We start from the raw sequence: 13,833 nt of genomic DNA, 5'->3' as shown, positions 1-13,833 counted from the left end.
TGCTGGGGGTTTCGTTCGCTATGATGCTTTCTGGATCGGTGACGTTCGTGATTGGGATTATGCTGATGCCTTGGGTGCTAGGGTTTGTGATGGTGTTGTATTTTGTCGGGATTGTTTCGAGCTTGTCGGCGATGCTTTGCCCTAGCTCGTGGGTAGCGGGATCGAGAACAAGTCCCAAGGAGATCCACGGTAAAAATCTCTGTTCTTGGTTGAATTCGCCAAATTTGATGATTAATCTTGCTGAGCTGAGAAAAAAAATTAATCTTATATTTAGTTAAATGAAAGTAAATTTAATCTTATTGTGATTTGGATAAAATAAATGTTTGAGGAGTGACATATTTCTTGCACTGCGTGGTGTCCATGTTGTTATGGGAGTGAGAAACTTGGCTGCTGGTAATACTGTTAAAGAAGCAATTGTGAAGGGAATACCCGCTGCTAAAGTTGATGTACTCGAAAATTAATTGAGAATTTCTTTTTGTTCCCTTTGTTGTTCCTGATATTCTAATTTCAGGCACCCTCATTTTTTTACATGATGGCTGTCAGACATTCAAATTTTTGTAAGCCTTGATGGCCATATGTCATTTTGCCATTTTCCTTTGACTTCATGTGTATTGTAGGGTTACATGATAGTATTCCTGTCGTCACACGGTTCTCTAGAGGCTCTTGCTCACTCTAATCATCCTGACTTTGGCTCTATAGACTGATGTTCTCTCCAATTTAGTTGTCGTGTCTGATCACTTCTGAATTTTTCTCGTCTCAAACCTTTTCGCTGAAATTTTTAGGCATTAAAGCTCAAACGAACTTGAAAGATATCAAGGTGGTTACATAAATTAACCACTTTCTCAATTTTGAAAGCTACCTCATTTCAACAATTTGTATCTCTTTATAATATTTCTTCTGCAGATTCACATTGCCTCCATTTCTAACACTCAAGAACTTTGAGGGCTTGGACCTTGGAAAGATGGACAAGGTGAACATTGAATTGCACTATACAGTTACAGATCTTTCCGCTTTATTGATATTATGTTCTAAGTTGGTTTTGTTATTGTGCAGGCTGATGATTCTGGTCTGGCATCATATGTTGCTGGGCAAATTGACAGATCTCTGAGCTAGAAGGTACTTTAAAACTATATTTGTGCTTAAACTTAAAGATCCTCTAAATTCTTTTAGCTATAGTTCTGTATGGGCATCCTACACTTTTATATGAATAACCCTTGGCTTTCTCAATCCATGCTTCTGGAGCATAATTTCCATTCTGCTCTATAAATTCAGAAGTCCTATTTTCTTTTATTTAAAAAATTCAACCAATTATGGATTCATCGATAAATGAAACCAAACAATTGGTGAATGTTGTGAAAAGCTTGATATACTACACACATGGTAATGTTGTGAGTCTATGGTTTTTTATGATATCAAATTCTTCAGGAGGCAATTCAGTGTTTCACGTTGATGTTCTTCGCAATTCAGTGTTTCAGGAGGCAATTCAGTGTTTCAGGAGGCAATGCAGGAATTATGGCTACTCCCTACTTGCTCTCGCATGATGGAATAGAGCTCCAGTTTGCAACAAATCATATTGGTATGTAGTTCACAGTTAAAAGGGCTCATCCTTGGTACAGAAAGTCGGAACCGCTGGACATAAAGAATAATAGATATTTCCTGAAGCACATAAAGATGAGATCTTAATTTTTGAGTTACTATCTCCTCAAAACATAAATTCTAAAGTGGAAAAATATTTCAACTCTTTCCTTCTTGTTAGTGCGAACAAAGGCTGTCTATCCCTATATTGAGTTGCTCCTGAACTGTTATTGCTACGCAACTGATTTTGGAAGATAAGTCTGTGAGCCTTATTTGTTTGGATATTTGTCCAAAAATCATATCAAAACATCTATTGGACTGGTCATATCGTTTCCTTCGAGTCAATTGCATGTTTCTGAGTACTTACCTTTTTTTCAACTATATGAGGATGGAAGTTTTAGTTTTGCAGTTTAGATTAATATATCCTATTTGTGCATCATTCACTTTGTTGCCTTGTTTTTCAGGTCATTTTCTTCTAACAAATCTTTTGTTGGAGAACATGAAGGATACATCCCGTAAAAGTAATACTGAAGAAGGATTGTCATTCTTTCATCAGAGGGCAACAGAATGACCTGCCCCTGTGGGATTCGTTTTGATAAAATCAATGAAGAGAAGGGGTAATATTAGGAATTTGGCACTGATACTTTTATGCTCATTATCTTTGAGTAGTATGTTGCTATTGTCTCTGTCTTTCTCCTTCAGTTTCGATCCATATATGTGAACTGTGAACTGGTTCTAATGCTTAAACGATTAACTTTTTTGCAGATATGTCAATTATCTTTTAAGAATTTTAGCAGATATTTGGCACTGGTGACACTCTCTAGCTCTTCCTATATTTTGTGTTCCTTTTAAGAATTTTAGGTACGATTTTTGATATGGAAATCAATTGTTTATAGGAGCTTAAATTTCAGTTCCTGCTTACGCTCAGAATGATGAGGAAGAAGGTGAAGAATGAGAAGAAGAGGGCATGAGTAAATGTACAGGAAAGGAGTTGAAGAAGCTTTTGCAGTGTCATAGCCATTGTAAATAATTTATGTAAAAGTTTGTAAATAATTTATGTATCTCTCTACTATTTTGGTGAATGTATTATTTGAATATAATGAAATTTGATATTGAAATATAATTAGATTGTGTTGGATATGAATATAATTTATTGTTTAATATTGTGTACATGCACTCAAAGTAGATTCTACAAAAAAAAAAAAAACACTGTAGCATAGTATCCTAGACGGAAATTCCGTCTAGGATGCTTAAATTCCGTCTAGAATGCTTTTTAAAAATTAAAAAAATTAAAAAAATAAATTCCGTCTAGAATGAGATTTCTAGGTCTTAACGGTGTCAAACTGTCGTGTTCCAAAACTCAAATGTGTATCATGCTCAAGGTTTAGCAAAATGTCCAACACATGGACTAACAGTGGTGCAGGTCCAACACATGGACTGAATAGAATGCATGTCCAACACATGGACCAAGATGGTAAGTATCCAACACATGGATCAATATAATGCATTGCCCAACACGTGGACTATGAATGAAGAAATGTAATTATCACTAGCATATGTGGAGATACATACACATGTCTTAATTTTGCACGTGTCTCAAAGTACGGGTCTAAATTCGTATCACGGTCAATCCCATGTGTGGGTGAGTCACTAATATCACAAACTAGTGAGAGGCATAAGAGGTGAACTCTCAAGTATACGAAAAAGAACAGTAAAGATCAACAGGCGAAAAAAAACTGTAAGGCGGTCGACCGCGGAGATCACTCCGGTCGACCGCTCGCAGAGCCGAAAGTCACTGGGCTCACAACTGAGCGGCGGTCGACCGCAGAGGTCACTCCGGTCGACCGCTCAAATAGCAGAAACATTCTGCTGACAAAAACCTCGCGACGGTCGACCGCTGAGTCATCTGCGGTCGACCGCTGATCGGACAGAAACCCCGTCTGGGTTTCTGTCAGCTCAAATCTCATTTCAATTTTTGAGGTTATCAATAACCAACTAATCCTAGCAATACAATAGTAATGTATGGCAGTCAAAAACAAGTTTAAAATAGTTAAAACTTCATTAACAAAAATCCCAACTTAAATCAACATGATTTTAAAAGTTCTTAAACTGTAAAATTAGATTTAATCCTCATAAAAATGTTTCAGATCAGGATCTCATTAATTAAACATCATTAGTGAACTTTTTAACACTAAAATATATGATTTTTGCACCTTATGCCATAAGATCTACTGTATCTACACAAAATACAATTTGGGCTTCAAATAAAAACCGGATTAAAACTCCAATCTAAGCATAAAACAAACAGGGGTGAAGTTGGGCGAGATGTTACTCGCCTACGACGAAAACGAAGCCCTAGATCTGGAGGAAGACGATCCCTCTCGCTGAATCCACCGAAAATCCGCTGAAAAGCCCTCCAAAGCTCCTCCAAATCACCAAAGAGAGAGGAACTAGGGTTTGAGGGGAGAGAGGGGGCTAGGGTTCTGATTTCAGATGAGAAATGGGGCTCTCTTGGGTGTAATAGTATATATACTATCCCCACAACCCGACCCGAACCCGACCCGAAACCCATTAAGACCCAACACAGGAAAACTCTCTGCCTACTGTGCGGTCGACCGTCGCGCCTTGCGCGGTTGACCGCACAGCAGGAGAAAAGTCTCCTGTGTGCCCGACTGCTGTGCGGTCGACCGCCGCGCATATCGCGGTCGACCGCACAGCAGAACAACTGTCTGCTATGCCTTCTATCACATGCTGATCAATCGCCTTGATTTCTCTAACATAGAAATTCTTGCTAGGCTCCCAAACACTATTTATCACATTTATTTAGCCTATATATGATTATTCATCGCAAAAGAAATGTTTACCACTAATAACTCCATATATTTATTAATAAATTTACGGGGTTCTACATTCTTCCCCCCTTAAAAGAATTTCGTCCTCGAAATTTGAAGATCATACTCATCTCGAAATGTGAGATTCTAGATGAGCGTTTATGGATATTTATACTTAACCGTCTAAAATGATAACATCCTCGCTCGAGCCCTAATCTCGTGGAACTAGTACGTCGGGTGAAAAATCCAAACAAGGAACCCCCCCATACATATACCATGTGTTCCAAAAGATTAAGAATGTGGCGAAGGTATTCTCATTCTAGTGTTAATTATATATAACCAAGGATATCAACATATTATAAGGTACTTGTCATGAAATTTATTTACCTGATCAAACAAATGTGGGTAGTCGCGCCGCATGTCCTCCTCGCGCTCCCAAGAAGCTTCCTCAACTCCACTTCGGTTCCATTGAACTTTCACCAATGGAATCACCTTGTTCCTGAGCCTCTTGTCCTCTCTAGCAAGTATAGACACTGGGATCTCAATAGTAGTCAAATCATCTCGAAGCTCAATCTCCGGTATATCCACCACTCGCCGCTGCTCCTCATCATGCAAGTGTTTCTTGAGCATAGAGATATGGAACACATTGTGTACACTAGACATAGATGCTGGAAGATCTAGTCTGTATGACACCGCTCCAATACGCTCCAAAATATGGAAAGGTCCAATATATCTCGGTGCAAGCTTCCCTCGCCTCCCGAATCGCTGCACGCCTTTCATAGGCGATACCTTCAGCATAACCAAATCCCCAATCTGAAACTCTAGGGGTCTTCGCCTCTTATCTGCATAACTCTTCTGCCGGCTCTGAGCGGCTAGAATCCGCTCTCTAATCAATGCTACCTTCTCAGTAGTCTGCCTCACAAGCTCTGGCCCAAGCATCAAGCTGTCCTCTGGCTCTGCCCAACATATCGGTGATCTACAGGGTCTCCCGTACAATGCCTCATACGGAGCCATCCCGATCGTCGCTTGATAACTGTTGTTATAAGCAAATTCTACCAATGGAATATGATCCTCCCAGCTGCCTTGGAAGTCAATGACACATGCCCGCAACATGTCCTCCAACACCTGATTCACCCTCTCCGTCTGACCATCCGTCTGCGGGTGAAATACACTGCTATAAGATAGTGTGCTGCCAAATGAGTCCTGGAAACTCCTCCAAAAATGTGAAGTGAAAACCGATCCTCGATCCGACACGATCGTGTCCGGGACCCCGTAAAGTCGAACTCTCTCCCGAATGAAGATCCTCGCATAAGTCTCGGCTGTATAAGTGGTCCTCACCGGAATGAAATGTGCTGACTTCGTCAATCTGTCCACTATGACCCAAACAGAATCATTCCCCTTTTTCGACTTCGGCAACCCCACAATAAAATCCATAGAAATATCTGTGTCCCTGCCGGTCTCTGATGCTCTGCCTTCACCTGCTGACAGGTAAAACATCTAGCCACATAGTCTGCAATCTCTCTCCGCATACCACTCCACCAGAAATGCCTCTTCAGGTCCTTGTACATCTTGGTAGTCCCTAGATGTACTGTGTACCGAGTACGGTGCGCCTCATCAAATAACTCCCTCTTCAACTCTGCACTGGCTGGCATGACCAATCTACCCTTCATCCGTAATCCTCCATCTGCTCCAATGGTCCAGTCCACCTTAGGCTCTTTGGAAATCTCCCCCTTACGGGTTTGAATCCAAGAGTCCTCCAACTGAGCTCTGACAACCCTGTCACTCCAAGATGGCTGCACTGACATAGCTCCCAAGAATGCACTGGTTCCTCCAATCTCGGGTTTAATATCAAACTGGCTAAGAGTGATAAGATCTTTGTACAAGGAACACCTCAAAGCAGCCACCCGATGCCGACGCTTCCTACTCAAAGCATCTGCTACGACATTCGCCTTCCCTGGATGATACTGAATCGCGAACTCGTAGTCCTTGATAAACTCAATCCACCTCCTCTGCCTCTGATTGAGCTCCTTCTGAGAAAAGAGGTACTTCAGACTCTGATGGTCTGTGAATAGTTCAAACTGCACTCCATACAAGTAGTGCCTCCATGACTTCAGTGCAAACACCACTGCTGCTAACTCCAAGTCATGAGTGGGGTAGTTCTGCTCATGCACCCTCAACTGCCGTGAGATATAAGCTACTACCCTCTGAGTCTGCATCAATACACCTCCTAAGCCTGCCAACGATGCATCTGTATATACGACGAATGTCCTGTCGCTGCTCGGAATGGTCAAAACCGGCGCTGTAGTCAACTTAGTCTTCAAAATATCAAAGGCCTTCTGGCACTCCATGCTCCATATGAACTGTACACCCTTCTTCGTAAGGTGCGTAATAGGCATCGCAATCTTCGAGAAGTCCTGAATGAACTTCCTATAATATCCAGCTAAGCCCAAAAAGCTGCGAATCTCTGTCACCGTCTTCGGTAGCTCCCAATCAAGGACTGTCGTGACCTTAGCCGGGTCCACTGCTATACCCTCTCGACTGATGACATGGCCAAGAAATCTAACTTCTGAAAGCCAAAACTCACACTTGCTGAACTTGGCATACAGCTGATGCTCCTGAAGAGTCCTCAATGCTATCCGTAGATGCTCCTCATGATCCGCCTCCGACCTCGAGTAAATAAGAATATCATCGATGAAAACGATCACAAACTAATCTAAGAAGGGACGAAAAACCCGGTTCATCAAATCCATGAATACCGCGGGTGCATTGGTCAACCCAAATGGCATGACCAAGAACTCGAAAGAACCATATCGAGTAAGAAAGGCGGTCTTGGGAATATCCATCTCCCGAACCCGCAACTGATGATAGCCAGAACGAAGATCAATCTTCAAGAAATACTGCGCCCCCTGCAACTGGTCAAACAAGTCATCAATCCTAGGTAGTGGGTACCTATTCCGGATAGTGACCTTGTTCAACTCTCTATAATCTATGCATAATCTCATACTACCGTCCTTCTTCTTCACGAAGAGGACCGGCGCGCCCCACGGAGAATGACACCCTCCACTACGGCTCTGCTAGCTCCAGGATCACGGGGAACTACTGCATATACCCTGCCCGTGGCTGAGGACTGCTCTGCTGATGGTGGTGGAGAATATGGGATAATCTGCCCCTGAGGAACATCCTGAACTGCTCGAATCTGACCCTCGGTCCTCTGAGCTGCTGGTGGTGCCTCAAGTCTGTTCTGCTGGCCCTGACCTCTGCCCTGCTGTCGTTGCTGCTGCTGGTTCGGACCCTTGCCCTGCTGGGCTCCTGTTGGTGCGCTACGGCACTCCGATGCCTTATGCCCGACCTTGCGACAGTTATAACAAGATCCCTGGAACTTGCGCTGCTGAAATGCCCTCTGATCCTGCTGGGGTCCCTTTTTATAAGGGCCCTGATGCTGCTGCTGAGGCCCAGAAAAAGACCTCTTGTTCTTGCCCTTGTCTCCACTCTGCCCTGTCTTGGCCTTCCCTTCCTTATCCTTCTGGAACATGGAAGTCTCAATCTCCTGGGAAGTGGCAGCCTCAGCTACCTCCCTAACTGAATAGAACTTCCTCGAGACGAGGTACCGACGGAGATTAGGGCGAAGCCCTGCTAAGAACATCTGAGCCTGACGCTCTCCTGTGCTAAGAACATCTGAGCCTGACGTTCTCCTGTCTGCCACATACCCGTGAAATGTAGCAACTCCATGAACCTGCTCTCAAAATCTGCAACTGTCATGTCCCCCTGAGTCAAACGGGACAACTCGAGCTCCTTCCCTGTCCGTGCTGCAGAGGAAATGTACTGCCCATCAAAGAAATATATGAAGTCCTCCCATGTGAGGGTCATCCTCTGCTCTGGAGGGAACTGAAGTCGGTACCACCTCCCGGCATCACCCTTCAGGCTGTAGGATGCCAATCTCTGCTCTTCCACTTGTGGGCTGCAAGAGGGTCTGGTGACCCCTGAAACTATGGTGCCCTCATCTTCTGATACCTCTCTACCATACGGAGCCAAGCCTCCTGCTCTGTGGCTCTGTCTGGGACTGCTAAAGGAATAGCTGTAGGCGTGGCCTCTGGGGGTCTCTCTCTGACCGGAACGGCAGGTATCCCCTGCTGCTGAGCTACCGGTGGTGGTGGTGTCCGTGGTGCTATATGAGTCGTCACCAAGTCCTCAATGGCCGTCATTCGGGCAATGAGAGGAGCCATAAGATCCACCAAGTACTGAGGAGCCTGCTGCGGCCCTGGTGGTGCCTGCTGAGGCTCGGACTGAGCTGGCTGCTGCTCTGATGGAGTCTGCTGTGACTCTGCCTGGGTAGCTCTCCTGGTACGAGGTCTACCACGTCCTGCCATCTATCTGATCATAAGAAAGTAAAAGTTTATGAGTCAGAATAAACTTCTATAAATAGCTTATCACAATACAATCTTCACAACATATAGTATTCACACAAAATATTTTAAATTTGCAAAATAGTTATCATAAAAAAAAAATTTCCTCAAATTTTGAGGTATACGCATAAGTCGTCCTCACTCATACTAGAAAATCCCTACGGACTCTATACATGAATCCTAGGAAACTCTATCCTAGCTCCACGACTCGACACAGGATGATCCTAAGGATACTGGAACTAGAGCTCTGATACCAACTGTGACGCCCCTGGGTTCACACAAGACTGCAGTCCAAGGTGAAACAAATAATATCAAACCTGTCATGCACCATCCGAGGTGAAACCAAGAATGTCAAACCTGCCATGCACCACACCGTGCAATAACATGTTTCACCATCACAATTCTATCACTCTAGTGAGTCAATAACAGGTGTAGGTACAAAGCAAGTGAAAAATACTACAAGAGATAACTGATGAAAATGATAGAGGTAAAAATAGTATTTCATCATCCAACATACAGGAATATAAAGTCAATATCTGAAATGAACAAACTGGGGTTCTTAATACATCCCAAATACAACAAGTCTGAGTAAAGGAAATAAGGCACACAGCCTTTACAACATCTAGAAATAAAGTCCTCAACCGTCTAACGAAGTCTATAGTGGATCTCCAAAATAAAACATAGCTAGAATAGATAGTCGAACACTAAAGTGTGTCGCCATTAACCTGCGACTCTCCGGGCTCCTGGCTCGTGACCTGAAAGGGGGAGGGACAACGAGCGTCAAAGCGCTAGCGAGCAACATCACAACCAACCCCAATGGAGAGGGCTCGTTGTATAAGAAAATACAGTTATCACAAAACATATACATATATATAAGCAATTATCCTAAAAATAAACAATGGGCTTTAGTACTTAGGAAGTTTCAACACGGGCATAGGTACGTCGAGCGAAATAATCCAAACAAGGAAACCCTCATGTATATACCTTGTATCTCAAATTGTAAATCCCTAAACACCAAACCCAAAATCTAATACAGGAACAATAATAAAGAGAAATACAACCCATCTCAAAACTTAAATACTGTGTCATGTCATAACCAAATAAGTGTCAAAGGTCAAAATTACATAAGTGTCATGTACAGCCTAGGTAGCTATCATGTCCAAATCTCATGTAATCATGTCATGTCCTGATTTAGATAAGTGTCATACTCATAGCTTAACAAATGTCCAAGACGTGGTCAAATATGTAAATGTCCAACACGATGACTGAAATGGATTATAGTCCAACACGAGGACTTTAGTGGATTATAGTCCAACACGAGGACTTCAATGGATTATAGTCCAACACGAGGACTGTATATATAAACCATGGAATACTAGAAGTAAAGGTATACATATTCTACTCTTGTGCATGCCTCACGGTACAGATCTAAGCTTGTGTCAGAAAAGTCATCTCATATGTGTAGATGAAAACATGAATACTACAATTTAATACTCGATAAACAAGGCAACTACTCATGTTCAACAAAAGTTCAATAGAACCCTCGATCATATATGAACACTGTATGAAAGTATAAGCATAGTAGTTGATCAAGCAGAAATACAAACGAAATAGGAAAAACTCCGATGAGTCGACTCAAATCAGCACATCTGCAGTTTTCTGCAGAACATAGCATTAGTAAAATGAGAATATCTTTCTCTGGACAAACTCTTTTTAAGAATAGTTTTTCGTTTTGGAAACTAGACTCACATAGATATCATTTGACACTAATTTGGCTCAGTTTGGAGTTCATAAACATCATTAGTGAACTTTTTAAGACTGAAATATATGATTCTTGCATCCCATGCCATAAGATCTACTTATCTACACAAAAATACGATTTTGGGCTCAATAAAAACCGAATAAAACTCAAATCCAAGCATAAAAAGGAAAAGGGATGAAGTTGGGCGGGATGTTACTCGCCTACGACGAAAACGAAGCCCTAGATCTGGAGGGAGATGATCCCTCTCGCTGAAACCACCAAAAATCCGCTGAAAAACCCTCCAAAGCTCCTCCAAATCACCAAAGAGAGAGGAACTAGGGTTTGAGGGGAGAGAGGTGGCTAGGGTTCTGATTTCAGATGAGAAATGGGGCTCTTTAGGGTATGATAGTATATATACTAACCCCACAACCCGACCCGAACCCGACCCGAAACCCATTAAGACCCAACACAGAAAAACTCTCTGTCTGCTGTGCGGTCGACCGCCGCGCCTTGCGCGGTCGACCGCACAGCAGGAGAAAAGTCTCCTGTGTGCCCGACTGCTGTGCGGTCGACCGCCGCGCATATCGCGGTCGACCGCACAGTAGAACAACTGTCTGCTATGCCTTCTATCACATGCTGATCAATCCCCTTGATTTCTCTAACATAGAAATTCTTGCTAGGCTCCCAAACACTATTTATCACATTTATTTAGCCTATATATGATTATTCATCGCAAAAGAAATGTTTACCACTAATAACTCCATATATTGATTAATAAATTTACGGGGTTCTACAGTGACACTCTCTAGCTCTTCCTATATTTTGTGTTCCTTTTAAGAATTTTAGGTAAGATTTTTGATATGGAAATCAATTGTTTACATGAGCTTAAATTTCAGTTCCTGCTTACGCTCAGAATGATGAGGAAGAAGGTGAAGAATGAGAAGAAGAGGGCATGAGTAAATGTACAGGAAAGGAATTGAAGAAGCTTCTGCAGTGTCATAGCCATTGTAAATAATTTATGTAAAAGTTTGTAAATAATTTATGTATCTCTCTACTATTTTGGTGAATGTATTATTTGAATATAATGATATAATAAAATTTAATATTGGAATATAATTAGATTGTGTTGGATATGAATATAATTTATTGTTCAATATTGTGTACATGCACCCAAAGTAGATTCTTGAAAAAAAAAAAAAAAACTACTACTACTGTAGCATAGTATCCTAGACGGAAATTCCGTCTAGGATGCTTAAATTCCGTCTAGAATGCTTTTTAAAAATTAAAAAAATTAAAAAAATAAATTTCGTCTAGAATAAGATTTCTAGACGGAAATTTCCGTCTAGAATACTTATTCTAGACGGAATTTTTTTCCGTCTAGGATAAATTATTCTAGACGGAAATTCCGTCTAGAATAATCCGTCTAGGATGTATTATAGACGGTTTTGAATTCCGTCTAGAATATTCCGTCTAGGATGTATTCTAGACGGAATTTCCGTCTAGAATACTACATACTAGACGGAAATAAACTAGACGCGTATTCTAGACGGAATTCCGTCTAGAATACGCGTCCTAGACGGAATTCTGGGTATCCTAAACGGAATTTTTCGTCTAGGATGCCTCATTTTTTAGCATTGGATATAGCGAATAACATACTTCAATTAGCGATTAAAAGCTCTCAAGCCAGATTATAGCTATAGCGAATAACATACTTCAATTAATCCAACATAAAGAAATTTACATCAAGCTGCTATTTGTGCTCGTCGTCGAGCTCCTGTGGCTGTTTTTGGTTACTATGATGATTCGAGCTTGTTTAGCTCTATGTTGTTGGGTGTTTGGTTGCTATTTGTGCTCGTCATCGAGCTCCCATGGCTATTTTTTGTTACTATGATGATATTGACCAGATTCTGAGCCCTCAGCCATTACGTACATGTTTGGTATTTACAGGTTTGATACGATTTGCTATAGTATATACATATATATGACTAATCGGGTTGTTTATATGTTTTTATAGGTTTTATAAGATTATCTGGCTAATTCAGGTACATATTTCATAAAATTATGAATAATCAGGGTATTACAGGTCTCTTTTATTTTTTCTTCGAAAACAGGTTTCGTGTGATTTTTTTTCCATCTCAAACAGGTATATTTCAGGTCAAATCAGATACGCAGTTTTTTTGCACATATAGTTCATCAACATGCATAAATTATCAGATTTGATGTCATTTGCTATGTTATATACATATTTATGACTATTCAGGTTGTTTATATGTTTTAATAGGTTTCAGTAGATTTTTTGGGTAATTCAGGTATGTACTACGTAAATTTATGAATAATCAGGTTATTACAGGATTCGTGTGATTTTTTCAATCTCAAACAGGAACATTTGAACTTTTATATGATTAAGATTACCTCATATTACAAGCACAAAAAAATTTGTATATAGTGGGGGTAATCTTACCATGGGGACTATAAACACTTTTCCTTACAAACTTCAAAACCAACCAAACACAAGAAAAATGGGAAATATCATATTAACAATAGTTTTTCCTTTTTTTCATGCGAACCAAACACAAGAAAAGTAAATACATTGGTTTTCCACCATTTTTTATGTGCGAACTAAAGCGAAACAATCAATTTCTTAGATAAGTTTGGAAAACTAAAAACTTATGTTTCTTTACATAGAATTGCATTTCCCTAATATCTAGGAAACGAACCAAACAGCCCCTATATTTAATTCATTTAGCATTGTTGGGCTTCTCTTGGATCCTCTTTGGCTTCTTAGGATATAGATCAGCCTTCAAATAATTGAATATATAGCCGCCTTTCCTGATTATTCCGCTGGTTAATAGTTGCCTTTCCTAATTATTCCATAAAATCCGGCTGCCCTCCTTCATCTTCGTATCCCAAAAGCGCCGCTGATCTACGCCCATCTCTTCACCTTCCCAGACCTCGTAATCTGTTGGTTTCCATCCAAAAAATTCGTGGGAAAAAAGAAAAAGAAAAATTATTAAAAATACCAAAGATCCTTAGAGAAGGAAATGGCGGCAGCGGTACCTAGGGTTTCATTTGGCGTGCTAGCGATCTTCGCCGTCATCTTCATCATTGAATTGCCGGCGGTTCAAGCTCAGGCTCCCGCTCCGGCGCCCACCAGCGATGGAACATCTATTGACCAAGAGATTGCTTACTTGCTAATGTTGGTAGCCCTCATTCTCACCTACCTCATCCACCCCTTGGATGCTTCCTCCTCCCACAAGCTCTACTAAGTTCTTCGCGATTGATT

General features: G+C 41.2%; 1 long non-coding RNA gene across 1 annotated transcript; it reads left to right on the top strand.

Annotated features, from left to right (window-relative positions):
* On the top strand, nt 562-2,686 carry LOC109843030. The gene is made up of 6 exons (XR_002247486.1): nt 562-970; nt 1,054-1,116; nt 1,488-1,576; nt 2,040-2,192; nt 2,341-2,385; nt 2,472-2,686. It is a non-coding gene; the product is annotated as an uncharacterized LOC109843030 (long non-coding RNA).

This window comes from Asparagus officinalis, chromosome 5, assembly GCF_001876935.1.
Source record: "Asparagus officinalis chromosome 5, Aspof.V1, whole genome shotgun sequence".
NCBI lineage: Eukaryota > Viridiplantae > Streptophyta > Magnoliopsida > Asparagales > Asparagaceae > Asparagus > Asparagus officinalis.
This window is presented reverse-complemented; position numbering and strand designations above follow the sequence as displayed.